Source organism: Salvelinus sp. IW2-2015, linkage group LG31 (genome assembly GCF_002910315.2).
Source record: "Salvelinus sp. IW2-2015 linkage group LG31, ASM291031v2, whole genome shotgun sequence".
In the NCBI taxonomy this organism is placed as follows: Eukaryota; Metazoa; Chordata; class Actinopteri; order Salmoniformes; family Salmonidae; genus Salvelinus; species Salvelinus sp. IW2-2015.
The window spans coordinates 17491732-17509791 of NC_036870.1; the positions used below are offsets into that span (position 1 = coordinate 17491732).

At 44.9% G+C, this 18060-nt stretch overlaps 1 protein-coding gene and 1 long non-coding RNA gene across 3 annotated transcripts in view; both read right to left on the bottom strand.

Annotated features, from left to right (window-relative positions):
- LOC111955706 (thyroid hormone receptor beta) overlaps positions 1–133 on the bottom strand; it is a 56375-nt gene extending 56242 nt beyond the window's left edge. For both annotated transcript variants that reach the window (XM_070436287.1, XM_070436286.1), the window contains exon 1: positions 31–133. The gene's annotated coding sequence lies outside the window, so the exon portion shown is untranslated. The remainder of the gene's footprint in view (positions 1–30) is intronic.
- A 412-nt stretch (positions 134–545) lies between these two features.
- LOC139023394 (uncharacterized) overlaps positions 546–18060 on the bottom strand; it is a 121905-nt gene continuing 104390 nt past the window's right edge. Inside the window, exon 3 of the long non-coding RNA XR_011474518.1 lies at positions 546–580. This is a non-coding gene — a long non-coding RNA (uncharacterized lncRNA). The remainder of the gene's footprint in view (positions 581–18060) is intronic.

Consider the following 18060-nt stretch of genomic DNA (forward strand, 5'->3'; position numbering starts at 1 on the left):
CTGGGCTGGAGGGAGATTAGAGTTGGAGGTTACTGGGCTGGAGGGAGATAGAGCTGGAGGTTACTGGGCTGGAGGGAGATAGAGCTGGAGGTTACTGGGCTGGAGGGAGATAGAGCTGGAGGTTACTGGGCTGGAGGGAGAATGAGCTGGAGGTTACTGGCTGAAGGGAGATAGAGCTGAGGTTCTGGCTGGAGGGAGATAGAGCTGGAGCTTACTGGCTGGAGGGAGATAGAGCTGGAGGATTTAATTTTTTTTTAATTTACATGATGGCCTAGGAAGGTGGGTTAACTGCCTTGCTCAGGGCAGAACCTTGTCAGCTCGGGGATTCGATATAGAAACTTTTCAGTTACTGGCCAATGCTCTAACCACTGGCTACATGCTACATGGAAACTCATAGAGAATCACATACCTCTCTAGCTCTCTGTATTCCCAGTCAGTTTCTATGAGCTCAATATGACACTGTTGACAATACAGAGGGTACTCAGAACCATGTATAGTATGTGACTCTGTTGGCAGCTATCTCACCTGTGTGCAGGTGTCAGAATCCCCACGGTGATGCGTCGGCTTACACCATTGGAGCCTGGAAGACACATACAAAGGATTTTGTTAGATTGATAGATTTGCTGAAGAAGGAACAGGTCTCCTATGCCAAATGTCCCCTAGACATGACTCTGCTGCCCACAGCAACACCTAGAGGTAATAGATGGAACAGCAACCCTCTGACGCACGCACGCACGCACGCAAGCACGCACGCACGCACGCACGCACACACAGCACACACACACACACAACACACACACACACAACACACACAACACACACACACACACACACACACACACACACACACACACACACAGCTTTAATGCCTTAACAGGGAGATCAACATGCAACAGAGAAAGAAAGAGAGACTCTGACATACTGTATGTAAAGATGTAGCCTATGGTCCCCATACTGTGTACATACAGTGCATGATAGAAGACTTCGCTAGAGCACATAACAATAAGGTCATGGCCTGTTCTATAGTATGTAGACTAGTATGGAAGTAGACTAGATGTGTGTGTGTGTGTGTGTGTGTGTGTTGTGTGTGTGTGTGTGTGTGTGTGTGTGTGTGTGTGTGTGTGTGTGTGTGTGTGTGGTGTGTGTGTGTGTGTGTGTGTGTGTGTGTGTGTTGTGTGTGTGTGTGTGTGTGTGTGTTGGGGAGTGTTAGAGCAGCACAGTCAGGAAGTGGAGTGTCCACATTCCAGGAAGAATTGTCATTTTATAAATGAAAGCCACATCTCGGAATCAGAGAGCTGCAATGACAACACAGAAACACAGACACACACGCACACACACACATTTTACATACCACAGAAGGTGGTTCAGGTTAACTATATAACATACTGGTGCTCTATTTGATTCACTATATTTCAAACATCTGTCTAGCCCAGCCTCTCTGTCTCTGTCTCTGTCTCTCTGTCTCTCTCGCCTTAGTGCTGTGATTGAACACGCGACCCTCAGAGCAGGAGCTCACAGCTTACGTCTCTCCATCATCCCTGTCCACAACGCCGCAGCAAACCGCAAGCTTACTGGCGAGTGGTCTCCCAATGTCCTAAGTCCTGTCGAATTTCACCAGTGTCTCTAGAGCGACCTGGCTGGTGTGATTGTGTCATATGTATGTGTCAGTGCATTTGGAAAATATTTAGACCCCTTTCCTTCTGCCACATTTTGTTACGTTACAGTCTTATTCTAAAATGGATTACAAGATCCCCCCCCCTCATCAATCTGCACACAATACCCCATAATGACAGAATACACTGCTCAAAAAAATAAAGGGAACACTTAAACAACACAATGTAACTCCAAGTCAATCACACTTCTGTGAAATCAAACTGTCCACTTAGGAAGCAACACTGATTGACAATAAATTTCACATGCTGTTGTGCAAATGGAATAAACAAAAGGTGGAAATTATAGGCAATTAGCAAGACACCCCAATAAAGGAGTGGTTCTGCAGGTGGTGACCACAGACCACTTCTCAGTTCCTATGCTTCCTGGCTGATGTTTTGGTCACTTTTGAATGCTGGCGGTGCTTTCACTCTAGTGGTAGCATGAGACGAAGTCTACAACCCACACAAGTGCTGGGGAAGGGTACCAAAAAATGTCTGCAGCATTGAAGGTCCCCAAGAACACACTGGCCTCCATCATTCTTAAATGGAAGAAGTTTGGAACCACCAAGCTGTCAGTCTGGCCAAACTGAGCAATCGGGGAGAAGGGCCTTGGTCAGGGAGGTGACCAAGAACCCGATGATCACTCTCATAGAGCTCCAGAGTTCCGCTGTGGAGATGGGAGAACCTTCCAGAAGGACAACCATCTCTGCAGCACTCCATCAATCAGGCCTTTATGGTAGAGTGGCCAGACGGAAGCCACTTCTCAGTAAAAGGCACATGACAGCCTGCTTGGAGTTTGCCAAAAAGCACCTAAAGGACTCCCAGAACATGAGAAACGAAATTCTCTGGGGATGTTTTTCAGCAGCAGGGACTGGGAAACTAGTCAGGATCGAGGGAAAGATGAACAGAGCAAAGTACAGCAAGATCCTTGATGAAAACTTGCTCAAGAGCACTCAGGACCTCAAACGGGGGTGAAGGTTCACCTTCCAACAGGACAACGACCCTAAGTACACAGCCAAGACAACGCAGGAGTGGCTTCGGGACAAGTCTCTGAATGTCCTTGAATGGCACAGCCAGAGCCCGGACTTGAATCTCTGGAGAGACCTGAAAATAGCTGTGCAGCGACGCTCCCCATCCAATCTGACAGAGCTTGAGAGGATCTTCAGAGTAGAATGGGAGAAACTCCCCAAATACAGGTGTGCCAAGCTTGTAGTGTCATACGCAAGAAGACTCGAGGCTGTAATCGCTGCTAAAGGTGCTTCAACAAAGTACTGGGTAAATGGTCTGAATACTTATGTAAATGTAAKTTTTCCAATTTTTTATTTTTAATAGATTAGCAAAAACTTTGGAATACTTTCCAAATGCACTGTATGTCCATGTCAATGTGTGTGTGTATGTGTATGTATGTATGTATGTGTGTGTGTGTGTGTGTGCGTGTGTATATGTGTGTGTATGTATGTGTGTGTGTGTGTGCGTGCGAGCGTGTGTGTCTGTATAGAGTTGTTGATGTGTGTGTGTCTAGCGTGCAAGAGACTATAATTGAGATATCAGGAAGTGAAACTTGAGATATCAGGAAGTGAACTGTCCAAGATTACAGCCTCCACACTTTTTTGCATGGTTTTACCATAGTGTGTGTTTGTGTGTGTGTGTGTCCTTCTACTCTATGCTGATGAGTTGAGACTGTTGCTAAACATCAGGTCTATTAAGGCCATGTATTTTGCCTAATGCATCTTTTATTGGCATATGGCCTAATGTATTCATGTCATGAAGAGGTGAGTTGACAGCCTTAACCCAACATAAATAATGCTCTCGTTCCACACAGAGAATGAGGTGCCATAAAGTGCCATATGCAACTGGTAAACACCCATCTACTGCAATAATCTATTTTGCGTGTGTATCTAAATTGTAGAGGTGCCATCTTTGTGTGTATGTCCACTGTACACAATCCCTCCTCCCATACCCCCTTCCTATGGAGAACAGCTGGCTGGAGGTGAAGTGCATGATCCATCCACTTCTACTCAGTGTACTAACACATCGTTTTAACGATAACGTTTTATCTATCTACATGCAACTTGGCATCAGGTCAATAATTGTAGCCTCATCAAAGGTAGCTGGGGAGTGCCTGTTGGCTGTAGTGGGGCTTATGGAAAGTTGTCTGTTGTGGTGTGGGTACGTGTGTGCGAGTGCGTGTGTGTGCGTGTGTGAGTGGCTGACACAGCAGTCTGATGAACATTCAAAGTAGCAGCGATAAATTACAGATCTGGGTTAGATAGACATACAGTAGGCTGCTGCGAGGAGCTGTGGTGGGCGTGTGTGTGTGTGTGTGTGTGTGTGTGTGTGTGTGTGTGTGTGTGTGTGTGTGTGTGTGTGTGTGTGGTGTGTGTGTGTGTGTGTGTGTGTGTGTGTGTGTGGTGTTGTGTGTGTGTGTTGTGTGTGGCCTGAGAGAGAGAGAGAGAGAGAGAGAGAGAGAGAGGAGAGAGAGGAAGGAGACGAAGAGGAGAGAGAGAGAGAGAGAGAGAGAGAGAGAGAGAGAGAGTTGGTCCACAGATGGCCTTTTTTTAAGGAAAATCACTTGGTTGAGTGCTTTGGTGAATGTCTAAGTATCATTTGGGCACATAGAGTCCTGAATTACCACAGTGAAACTAATGGCTCTGAACACACACCGCAGGCCTGAATTAGCTGGAGCGCGCGAGAGAGAAAGAGATAGAGAGCACGGTCTCTACCCCGTTACCCCCCACTCTCCTCTCTCTCCCCTGTCACCTATCTGTCCAAGCCATGTGGTTTTTATCATCCCTTGCTCACTCTATTTCAATAAATGTCTCTCAAACGAGCTGCCTATTTGTTTGGTTTGAAAGAAGCTGACTGTTAAATCAATGACTGAGTCAAGTCTTTTAATCATCTGTGATGTGATGGTTAAAAGACATGATAAGTGCCTTTCATGTCTCAGTCAATGGATGCTTTCATACAAGTACAAGAGAAAACCCATCAGCGTGATGTCTATTTGGCAATAGACTTTTTCAATGGGCCTTTCTTTCTTTCAYTGATAGAAGGTTCCTCTGGTTGAGACACAACCAATGCAGCTCATACTCAAGCTGCAAGATTAACCAGTAATATTTCAGATTTCAGTTTCTGCATCCCAAATAACAGCCTATTTATTTTCTTTAGAGTGCACTACTTTTGACCAGGGCCTACTATAGTATATATGGAATATGGTACCATTTGTGACATACCCATTGGCTGGGATGACTGGGCCACCTAATATGGTGGAATACAATATACAGTTTAGTAATAGTCATTGCATTACATAACACAGAGGAAAGCAGTGCTGTAGTATGTTCATGCAGTTACCAGAACTAAAATATTCTTATCACATTAGCCTGGGAAGGATATAGGGATATGGTCTAGGATCAGTTTTGATTATAATGAATAAGATTACATGTGACAGAGGGGCACTGATCGTAGATCATCAGCAGTCCTACTCTGAGATGCTTTATGAATACGGGGCTATCTGATAAATGTGAGTGGTAAATGCACTTGGTCCTGACTTAACATCGCAGCAGGGAGAAAGGAAAGAAATCAGGACAAAGATGTGATCTACACACTGTGATGTTGTCCAGCTCCATCTAAAACACTGACCCACCACAGAGAGGAGCAGAGAAGAGACACAGAGATTACCAATCTGGCATTAGGTTACATAATCCTCAAACAAAGAGAGCGAGAGAGAGCAGTGGAGAGAGGAGTGGAGAGAGCAGTGGAGAGAGGAGTGGAGAGAGCAGTGGATTGAGTAGTGGAGAGAGCAGTGGAGAGAGGAGTGGAGAAAGCAGTGGACAAAGCAGTGGAGACGGAGTGGAGAAGGATGGAGAAGCAGTGAAGTGGAACATGGATGAGAAGAGTGAGAGAGCGTAGTGAGAGAGGAGTGGAGAAAGCAGTGGAAGGAGTGGAAGAGCAGCAAGTGCGGAGAAGAGGAAGTGGAGAACAGAAGGGATGAGGATTAATGGAGATCAAATAGAAATGGGCCTCATGGGTTAGCACTGCAGAAGAGCAGACTCACAGAACGTGCATGCACCAGCACACACACCACCACACACACACACGCATCACACACTACACACATCCACACATGCAACACACCAGCACATGCTACACACACAGCACCAGCATACACACACACACACTTGTTTGTGTCATGGTTTTGGGCTGTGTGTGGAGGCAGCTCAACCTACATGTAATCACGTCTTTACGCTTTGCGATACACAGAATAATTTTGAATGCCAGTGTTTCTTGAAAAACCCAAAGGGCCAAACAAGGAAGAAAACAAAGGAATGTTGGAGTGAGCCTTGATGAATGTGGTAAGACGAGTGTTTGGCTGGCAGCCGTGTGAGTGTGTGTTGTGTGTGTGTGGTGTGTGTTCAACAACACATGCCCTCACCTTGCATGCCTGCCTCGGTTTTATCACATTAGGACAGAGGGTGTTCTCATAGTCATCTAGCTGTGGCTTTCATCTTTCTCATCTCCTTCCCTGTCATCTTACACACTGGTCTGAAAAACATAGGATAGGGTGAGAATACCTGCAGTATGTTGCTTTCGTTTATCCAGCTCTTTCACATCAGTACTAGGCTGACAGGAAAGAGATGAGGAGACTGGAGAGGTCACTGTGTATCGCTTCGTTTTTTTTGGGGGGGTGGGGGCATTTTTTCATGTTTGCTACAGATAACAGACAGTAACGCGGTAGAGGTCAGAACACACACAGATCCCACTCACTCAAACCACCTCACAAACCCACCCATGTCAACAGAATACACACAGATCGCCCTATCAACTCAAACCCCTCCAACCCCCCCCCATGGTCCAAAACAGGAATACAACACAGAAATCCCCCTACCCAACTCAAAAACCACCCCAACGCCCCCCATGCTCCAAACAGAAGTACACACAGATCCCCTACCAAACTCAACACCCACTCCAACCCCCCCATTGCGTCCAACAGAATACACCACAGATCCCGCTTACCAACTAAAACCCACTCCAACCCCGCCATGGTCCACAGAATACACACAGATCCCCTACCAAACTCAAACCCACCCCAACCCCCCATGCTCCAACAGAATACACAAGCCAGATCCCCTACAACTTCCAAACCCACTCCAACCCCCCCATGCTCCAACAGAATACACACAATCCCCTACCAAACTCCAAAAACCCACTCCAACCCCCCCAGCTCCAACGAATACACACAGATCCCTACCAACTCAAAACCCACTCCACCCCCCATGCTCTAACAGAAACACACAGATCCCCCTTAACCAACTTCAAACCCATTCCCAACCCCCCCATGCTCTCACAGAATCACAACAGATCCCTACCAACTCAAACCCACTCCACCCCCCATGCTCCAAACAGGAATACACACAGATCCCCCTACCAACTCAAACCCACCCCCAACCCCCCATGTCCAACAGAATGTACCACAACAATCCCCTACCAACTCAAACCCACCCTAACCACCCCATGCTCCAACAGAATACACACAGATCCACCTACCAACTCAAAACCCACCCCAACCCCCCCATGGCCTCAACAGAATACACACAGATCCCCTACCAAACTCAAACCCACTCCAACCCCCCATGCTCCACAGAACACACACAATCCCCTATCAACTCAAACCCACTCCAACCCCCCATGCTCCAAACAGAACACACACCAGATCCCCTACCAACTCAAACCCACTCCAACCCCCCCATGCTCTAAAACAGAATACACAGCAGATCCCCCTACCAACTCAAACCCACCCCAAACCCCCCATGCTCCAACAGCAATACCACACATGATCCCTACCAACTGCAAAACCCACTTCCAACCCCCCCCATGCCTCTAACAGAGGCCCCAACCCACAAAAACCAGGACACTGCTGTTCATTCGTTCCACTCTGTATATTAATGACATAGGAAACACATTTTATAGTTGCGCTTTAGCAATTCATCTCTGTGCAGATTTCCACAGTTTTTTATTCCTGTGCCACCTCAGTGCAGGCAACCATTCGTGAACTTCAGCATGACTTTGCATTGCAATTCTGGAATCACTTACAGATCTTTAAATTAGTGTTAAATACAAGTAAAAACCAAGTCATGCTGTTCTCTAGGTCACGAAAATTTGACCCTGAGACTGCATATTTGGCTATAAATGAGTCCAAATTTGAGCATTGTTTCAATATAAGTACCTGGTTGTCTGATTGATTGAAGTTTATCCTCAAATCAAAGTCAAATCAAATCAAAATTTATTTGCACATAACACATGCGTTAAGCAGATGTCTAATGCGAGGTAGCGAATGCTTGTGCTTCTCAGTTTCCGACAATCAGTAATAACCAACAGTAAATCTAACCTAACAATTCCACAACTACACCTTATACACACAATGTAAAGGATAAAAATATGTACATAAAAGATATAATGATATGAGTGATGGTATCAGAACGGCATAAGGCGAAGATGCAGTAGATGATATAGAGTACAGTATATACATATACATATGAGATGAGTAATGTAGGGTATGTAAACATTATATTAAGTGGCATTGTTTAAAGTGGCTAGTGGTACATTTTTACATAATTTCCATCAATTCCCATTATTAAAGTGGCTGGAGTTGAGTCAGTATGTTGGCAGCGGCCGCTAAATGTTAGTGGTGGCTGTTTGTGGCTTCGTTATCCTTCGTAACGCACATAAAAAATCTGACTAAGAAGGTAAGATCCAAGATTTTTTTATATCGAAATAAATCATGCCTTAGTATTAAAATAGGAGAAAGATTGTTCAAACAACACTCCTCACCTGTATTGGTTTTTTGGTGATATTGTTTACATGCATGCGGAAACCTCTGTTTTAAAACCGTTGGATGCAGTCTACCATTCCGCAATACGTTTTATCACAGGGGACAATTTTAGGACTCATCATTATAGTCTGTATAAAAATGTGAGATGGACCTCTCTGTCTGTAAGTGTCACGGACTCCCTCCGGTACTGCTGCTCATTCTGTTCCCCAGCTCCAGAGGTCTACGTGACCGGCCTTCTAGGTGTCACTGAACTGGATCATCACCACCAACCCCGTACTGTCTTGTCTCATTACGCACACCTGGTTCCCATTCCCCCTGATTAGTATGTGTATATATGTGCCCTCTGTTCCCCATTGTCCTTGTCGATCATTGTCCTATGTCCGTTGGTCCTGTGCTCTGTTTTATTCGGTTTTTGGTGCTATGCTGATTTTTGTGCACTTGTTGTTACGGGTCAACCCAACTTTTCATGTCTCTCCTCAGGCCAGTGGTGCCTGGTCCCCTCGCTGAGGTTGGACCCAGTGACGCCCCGCCTCCTCCTCTGGACATCGAGGGAGGTCCGGCGTACTCGGTCCCGTGAAGTCCTGGAATCGAGGCGTCGGGCGGGTCGTCTCCAGTACCTCATCGACTGGGAGGGGTACGGCCCAACGGAGCGGTGCTGGGTTCCTGCGGGGGACATTCGGGACGCTTCGCTGACCAGGGATTTTCACCATCGGGCCCTGACCGACCTGCACCGTGTCCCTGTGGTCGTTCCCCGAGGCCGGTGTCGCCCCTCTGCTGGTGCAGCACGTCGGGGGAGGGGGGGTTTCGGGGACTGTCACAGACTCACCTGGCCATTTTGAGCCTATAATCGAGTCCACAAATGCTGATGCTCCAGATACTCAACTAGTCTAAAGATGGCCAGTTGTATTTCTTCTTTAAATCAACAATTTTCAGCTGTGCTAACATAATTGCAAAAGGGTTTTCTAATGATCAATTAGCCATTTAAAATTATAAACTTGGATTAGCTAACACAACGTACCATTGGAACACAGGAGTGATGGTTGCTGATAATGGGCCTCTGTATGCCTATGTAGATATTCCATTAAAAATCTGCCGTTTCCAGCTGCAATAGTCATTTACAACATTAACAATGTCTACACTGTATTTCTGATCAATTTGATGTTGTTTTAATGGACAAAAAATGTGCTTTTCTTTCAAAAACAAGGACATTTCTAAGTGACCCCAAACTTTTGAACGGTAGTGTACATATATATATATTTGGGGGATTGGAAGTGATGCAGACAATTACCCAGATGGACGCTACAATCTACCTGCAATATTAAAGCTGATCTACCTCCTAAAACATTTTTTTTTAAAGAGTAAGAAATAATGATACAAATTCTCATTTGGGTTGGTTTATGGAGTTGTGAAATCCATGTCTTCTACAAAGGATAGGAAAGGTTGCCAGATATTATAAAATGTAATTGCAGATCCCCTAACGGAGTAGCGTATTTTCTCTAGCTTGAGATGTTGCATAACTTTCTTTATCCAATGGTTAAAAGTATGAGGAAACCGATCCTTCCACTTAAATAGTAGAAGACGTCTAGCTAGAAGAGTAGTACATGCCAGCCTGTTGCCCATAGAACTGTTTAGAGGGGCCTCCTGTGGTGCCACTCCATAGAACTGTTTAGAGGGGCCTCCTGAGAGAGCGATTGGCCTTTTTAAGGAAAATCACTTGGTTAGTGCTTTGGGAATGTCTAAGTTCATTTGGGCACATAGAGTCTGAATTACACAGTGAACTAATGGTCTGAACACACAGCCGCAAGGCCTAGAATGAGCTGGAGCCGCGCGAGAGAGCAAGAGTAGAGAGCACGGTCCTCTACCCGTTACCCCCACACTCTCCTCTCTATCCCTCTCCCCTATTCCGTCCAAGCCAGTGTTTTTATCATCCCTTGCTCACTCTATTAAATAAATGTCTCTCAAAACGAGGCTGCCTATTTGTTTGGTTTGACGAGAAGCTGACTGTTAAATCAATGACTGAGTCAAGTCTTTTAATCTCTGTGATGTGATGGTTAAAAGACATGATACAGTGCCTTTCTGTCCTAGTCAATGATGCTTTCATTCACAAGTACAGAGAAACCCATCGCGTGATGTCTATTTCGGCAATAATGACTTTTTAAAATGGGCCTTTCTTTCTTTCAGTGCTAGAAGGTTTACTCTTGGTTGACGACAACCCCAATGCAAGCTCATACTCAAGCTCAAGATTAACCAGTAAATATTTCAGATTTCAGTTTCTCTTTTCTGCATCCCAAATAACAAGCTATGTTTATTTCTTTAGAGTGCAGCTACTTTGACCAGGGCCACTATACGTATATATCGGAACATATGGTACCATCTCTGGACATAGCCATTGGCTGGGATGACTGGGCCACTAATATGGGTGGAATACAATATACAGTTTAAAGTAAATAGCCATTGCATTACATAACACAGACGGAAAGCAGTGCTGTAACGTATGTCATGCAGTTACCAGACCTAAAATATTCTTTATCACAAGCCTGGGAAGGTACTAGCGCGATATCGGTCTAGGATCAGTTTTGATTATAATCAATGAAGAATCATGTGACCAGAGGCACCTGATCGCTAGATCACACCCAAAAGTTCCCCTAACCCCTCCCCTGAGATGCTTTATAATACGGGGCTATCTGATCAATGTGAGTGGTAACGTGCACTTGGTCCTGACTTAACATACGGAGCAGGGAGAAAGGAAAGAAATCAGCGACAATAGAGTGATCTACAACACGTGATTTTGTCCAGCTCCATCTAACACTGCCCCACCACAAGAGAGGAGCCAGAGAAGAGACACAGAGATTCACCCAATTGGCACTTAAGGTTACATAATCCTCAAAACAACCAGAGAGCGAGAGAGAGCAGATGGAGAAGAGTTGGCGCAGAGCAGTGGAGAGAGGAGTGGAGCAGAGCAAGTGGATTGAGTAGTGGAGAGAGCAGTGGAGAGAGGACGTGGAGAAAGCAGTGGACAAAGCAAGTGGAACGCACTGCGAGAGAGCAGCTGGAGAGAGGGTGAGAAAGGATGGAGAACAGCATGGAGATGATGGCGAGAAGCAATGTGGAGAGAGAGTGGAAGAGCCAGTGGAGAGAGAGTGGACGAAAGCAGTGGAGAGAGGAGTGGCGAGAGCAGTGGAGAAAGGACTGGAGAAACCAAGGAGCAGGATTAATGAATCAAATGAGAAATGGCCCTCATGGGTTACAGCACTGCAGAGAGCAGCACTCACAGACACGTGCATGCACCAGCACACACACACACACACACCCACATGCACACACACCACCACACTCACACACACCACATGCACCCACCACACACACGCATACACACACACACCCACTTGTTTGTGTCATGGTTTGGGGCTGTGTGTGTAGGCACCATACCACATGTAATCACGTCTTTAGCTTGCAGATCCACAGAATAATTTGAATGCCGCTTTTCTTGAAAAAACCCAAAGGGCAACACAGAGGAAGAAAACAAAGAATGCTGGAGTGAGCCTTGATGAATGTGGCAGACCAGAGTGTTGGCTGGGGCAGCGTGGAGTGTGTGTGGTGTGTGTGTGTCGTGTGTTTCACCATGCCTGTCACATGCATGCCTGCCTTGGTTTTTTATGCAAATAGGACGAGCAGTGTGTCTCAATAGTCTACTGTGGCTTTCATCTTCTCATCTCCTTCTTCACTATCACTGGGTCCTGAAAACATAGGATCAGGTGAAAACCCGTATTTGCTTTTCTTTATCCAGCTCTTTCACATCGTACAAGCTGAAGGACAAGGAGATGAAGGAGCACTAGGAGAGGTCATGTTAGTCTTGCTTTTTTTTGGGCGGGGTGGGGGCATTTTTTATGTTCTAACAGATAACAGACAGAACCTGGGTAGAGGTCAGAACACACACGATCCCCTACCAACTCAAACCCACCCCAACCCACCCATCTCCAAACAGAATACAGCACGATCCCCTATCAACTCAAACCCACTCCAACCCCCCCAGGTCCACAGAATACAGTACAGATCCCCTACCAACTCAATACCCACCCCAACCCCCATGCTCCAACAGAATACCACAGATCCCGACCAATCTCAAACCCACTCCAACCAAATGGTCCAACCAGAATCACACAGATCCCCTACCAACTCAAACCCACTCCAACCCCCCCATGGTCCAACCCGAATACACACATGAGCCCCTACAACTCTCCAACCCACCCCAACCCCCCATGTCCAACAAATACACACAGAATCCCCTACCACACTCAAACCCACTCCAAACCTGCCCCCATGCTCCAACAGAATACACACAGATCCCCTACCACTCAAACCCACTCCCAACCCCCCATGCTCCAACAGATACCACAGATCCCCCTACAACGTCAAACCCACTCCCAACCCCCATGCTCTAAGATACCAGTACGATCCCTACCAACCTCAACCCATACCCAACCCCCCATGCTCTAACCGAATCCACACAGATCCCTACCAAACTAACATCCACCCCCATGGCTCCAACAGAATACACACAGAATCCCCTACCACTCAAACCCAACCCCAACCCCCATGCTCCAACAGCAATACACCACAGATCCCCTACCAACTCAAACCCACGCCAACCACCCCATGCTCCAACAAATACCACACAGATCCCCTACCACTCAAACCCACCCCCAACCCCCCCATCGCTCCAACAGACATACACACAGATCCCTACCAACTCAAACCCCACTCCAACCCCCCCATGCTCCAACGAAACACCAGATCCCCTATCAAACTCAAACCACTCCGAACCCCCCCATGCTCCAACAAGAACACACAGATCCCCTAACCAACTCACACCCCCACTCCAAAACCCCCCATGCTCTAACAGAATACACACAGATACCCTACCAACTCAAACCCAGCCCCAACCCCCATGCTCCAACAGCAATACAACAACAGACCCTACCAACTCAAACCCACTCCAACCACCCATGCTCTAACAGAGCCCCAACCCACAAAACCAGACATGCTTTCATTGTTTCATGTCTGTATATTAATGCACTAGGGAAACACTTTTAATAGTTGAGCAATTCATCTCTGTGCAGAGCCACAGTTTTGTAATTCCTGTGCACCTCAGTCGCAGCAGACCATTCGTGGAACTTCAGCATGGACTTTGAGTGCAATTCTGAACATCACTTACAGATTTAATAGGTGTTTAAATACAAGTTAAAACAACGCTCATGCTGTTCTCCTAGGTCACGAAATGGTTGACCCCTGAGGTGACCTGCATATTTGGCTATATAATGGAGTCAAATTGAGCTTGGTTTCTCAATATAGTACCTGGGTGTCTGGTTATGAATTATCCTCCAATCACAAGTCAATCAAATAAATTTTATTTGTCAGCATCACATCATGGTTAAGCAGATGGTTAATAGCGAGTGTGAGCGAAATGCTTGTGCTTCTAGTTCCGACAATGCAGTAATAACCAACAGTAATCGTAACCTAACAATTCCACACTCTGACTTAAGCACACACGTGTAAAGGGAATAAGGAATATGTACATACAAGATATATGAAGTGAGTCGTGGTTACAGAACGGCATAGCGCAAGATGCAGTGATGGTATAGAGTCAGTATATACAATCGAGATGTGAGTAAATGTAGGGTATGTAAACATAAAGTTGGCATAGTTTTAAAGTGGCTAGTGATACATGTATTACACATAAAGATGGCAAGATCAGTACGATGATATAGAGACAGTATATACATATACATATGAGGTGAGTAAATTGTAGGATGTAAACATTATATTAAGTGGCCATTGTTTAAAAGTGGCTAGTGGTACATTTTTTAACATTAATGTTCATCAATTCCCTTATTAAAGTGGCTGGAGTTGAGTCCAGTTGTTTGGCAAGCGGCCGCTAAATGTTTAGTGGGTGGCTGTTTTGGTGGCTGTCGTTATCCCTTCGTAACGCACATAAAAATCTGACTTAGAAGGTAAGATCCAAGATTTTCATATCGAAATAAATCATGCCTTAGTATTAAAAGTAGGAAGAAGATTGTTAACACAACAACTCTCACCTGTATTGGTTTTTTTTGGTGATATTGTTATCTGCCATGCGGACCTCTGTCTTTAAAAACGTTGGATGCAGTCTAAGCCATGCCGCAATACGTTTTTATCACAGGGGAACAATCGTTATAGGACTCATCATGTATAGTCTGTAAAAATGTGAGATGCGACCTCTCTGTCTGTAAGTGTCACGGACTCCCTCGCGGTACTTGGCTGCTCATTTCTGTTCCCCAGCTAACGAGAGGTCTTACGTGACCGGCCTTCTAGTGTCACTGAATGGATATACCCAACCGTCTCGTCTTGTCCTCATTACGGCACACCTGGTTCCCTTCCCCTGATTAGTAATGTGTATACTATGTGCCTCTCTGTTCCCAACACTGTGTCCTGGTCGATCATTGTCTATGTCCGTTGGTTCCTGTGACTCTGTTTTATTCGGTTTTTGGTGCTAATGACTGATTTTGTGCACCGTTGTTGTTTACGGGTCAACCCACTTTTCGAATGTCTCTCCTCAGGCCAGTGGTGCCTGGTCCCTCGCTGAGGTTGGACGCCAGTGAACGCCGCCGCTCCTGCCTCCTGGGACATCGAGGGGAGGTCCGGCGTCTCGGTCCGGTGGAAGTCCTGGACATACGAGGCGTCGGGCGGGTCGGTTCTCCAGTACTCATCTGACTGGGAGGCGGTACGGCCCAACGGAGCGGTGCTGGGTTCCTGCGGGACATTCGGGACGCGTTCGCTGACCGCGGATTTTTTCACCATCGGGCCTGACCGACCTGCACCGTGTCCCTGTGGTCGTTCCCCGAGGCCGGTGTCGCCCCTCTGCTGGTGCAGCACGTCGGGGGAGGGGGGGTTTTCGGGGACTGTCACAGACTCACCTGGCCATTTGACCTATAATCGAGTCCACAAATGCTGATGCGCCAGATACTCAACTAGTCTAAAGATGGCAGTTGTATTTCTTCTTTAAATCAAACATTTTCCAGCTTGCTAACATAATTGCAAAAGGGTTTTTCTTAATGATCAATTAGCCATTTAAATTATAACTTGGATTAGCTAACACAACGTACCATTGGAACACAGGAGTGATGGTTGCTGATAATGGGCCTCTGTATGCCTATGTAAATATTCATTAAAAATCTGCCGTTTCCAGCTGCAATAGTCATTTACAACATTAACAATGTCTACACTTGTATTTCTGACACATTTGATGTTGTTTTAATGGACAAAAAATGTGCTTTCTTTCAAAAACAAGGACATTTCTAAGTGACCGCCAAACTTTTGAAACGGTAGTGTACATATATATTATTTGGGGGATTTGGAAGTGATGCAGACAATTACCCAGATGGACGCTACAATCTACCTGCAATATTTAACCTTTTAACGAGCTCTACCCCCGGGTCCGGCAGCACCCCCCACCCCCCACACAGCTAATAGCCATAGCTTAGCATAGCTTCAAAAGTAGATAGTAGCATCCTAAAATTTTCAACTTAAATCAAAGTCCAAGACACCAGAGAAAGATAAGATCTTTGAATAAAGCCACCATTATCAGATTTTAAAATGTTTATTACAGGGAGAGACAAAAATTGTACATTCTATTAGCTAAACCGTTAGCAAAATACACCACTATCTAACTCCATCAGTTTCTTACTCCTTCAGGTGCTATCACCAATTCGGCTCAACTAAGATATGATATCCACTAACGCAGTAAAAAAACCTCTCCGATGACAGCTGATAACAGTTTCCATGTGATAGGATAGTTTTTGTTAGAAAAAGTGATATTTCAGTGCAAATCACAGTTTACAATCTGGCACCCACCATCACAAATCGACTAGAATTACTAGATGAGCAACGTGTATGACCAATTTACTCATCATAAAAACATTTCATAAAATAGACAAAGCATAGCAATGGAAAGACCAGTTTCTTGTGATTTCAGACCATATTCAGAATTTTCTAAGCGTTTTTCAGCGAAAACACAATAATCGATAAGTTAGCTACCACATGTGCAAATGTACAAGCTCGATTCCAGCCAAAGAGCGCTATAAGTAATACCAGCCACCAAATATATTAATTTTTTCACTAACCTTCTCTCAGAATTCTTCGATGACACTCCTGTACCATCATTTTACAATATATACATATACACGTTTGGTTCGAAAAGGTGCATATTTAGCCATACAAAACCGTGTTACACACAATAAATACTAGGAAATCAAGCCCTCAATATGTCTGACGTCATCTATCAGAGTGATCTTTAGTTTAATTGAAAGTAATCATATACTTGACTAAAAAATACAGGTTTGACAGCAATCGAAAGACAAATTAGTTCTTATGCAGCCGCTGATTTACATTTTTAAAAATTATCCTTACTTTTCAATACAGGGTTGGCCAAGTGGAACGCTATAGACAAACAAAATGGCGAATAATGCGTTTAAAATATTTCGACAGAAACACGATTTATCATATTAATATTGCTTACTTTGAGCTGTTCTTTCGCATCAGATTCTTGGGCAATGTATCCTTTCTATGTTATACAACGTCTTTTGGTCGATAGATGTGTCCTCTGTCCTTCGAAATGTCACCACCAACGACCGACACCCAAACGTGTCCCAAACTTTCAGAGCGCCACACAAAAGAAATTCCTCAAAATCGCACTAAACGGATATTAAAATTGATATAAAACGGCTCAAATTAACTACATTATGATGTTTTTAACAATATAACGACTGAAACATGACCGGAGAAATATTGCTGGTTAGAAAACGATTTGGAACGAGGCAGGCTCGATGGCCTTGACGCTTCAGGCGCACGTTGAGAAAGGGAGGTCTCTGTAACTTTTGGTCTTTTGTAATGGCTGTGAACGTCCCATCGATTTCATTTTGAAAACGTGATGACGTACAGACACCCAGAGGAGAACGTAGGCATGTCGGTTTCTTCATAGCATTCACTGTCGCCTTATAAACAGACCCCAGATCAGAGGTAAAAATTTTGAAATCGAACCCCTGTCATGAAAAAGTGCTGTAGAAAATTGTTCTGTACCACTCAGAGACAAAATTCCAACTTCTATAGAAACTAGAAGGTGTTTTCCTATCTCAATATATAACAATAATAGCATATTGTACGATCAAGAATTTAGCACGAGGCAGTTTAAATTTGAGAACACAAATATGCTAATGCGGAACAGCACCCCCTATAGTTGCAAAGAAGTTGAAAGCTGATCTACCTCCTAAAACATTTTTTTTTAAAGAGTAGAAATAATGAACAAATTCTCATTTGGGTTGGTTTATGGAGTTGTGAAATCCTGTCTTCTACAAAGGATAGGAAAGGTTGCCAGATATTATAAATGTAATTGCAGATCCCCTAACGGAGTAGCGTATTTTCTCTAGCTTGAGATGTTGCATAACTTTCTTTATCCAATGGTTAAAAGTATGAGGAAACCGATCCTTCCACTTAAATAGTAGAAGACGTCTAGCTAGAAGAGTAGTACATGCCAGCCTGTTGCCCATA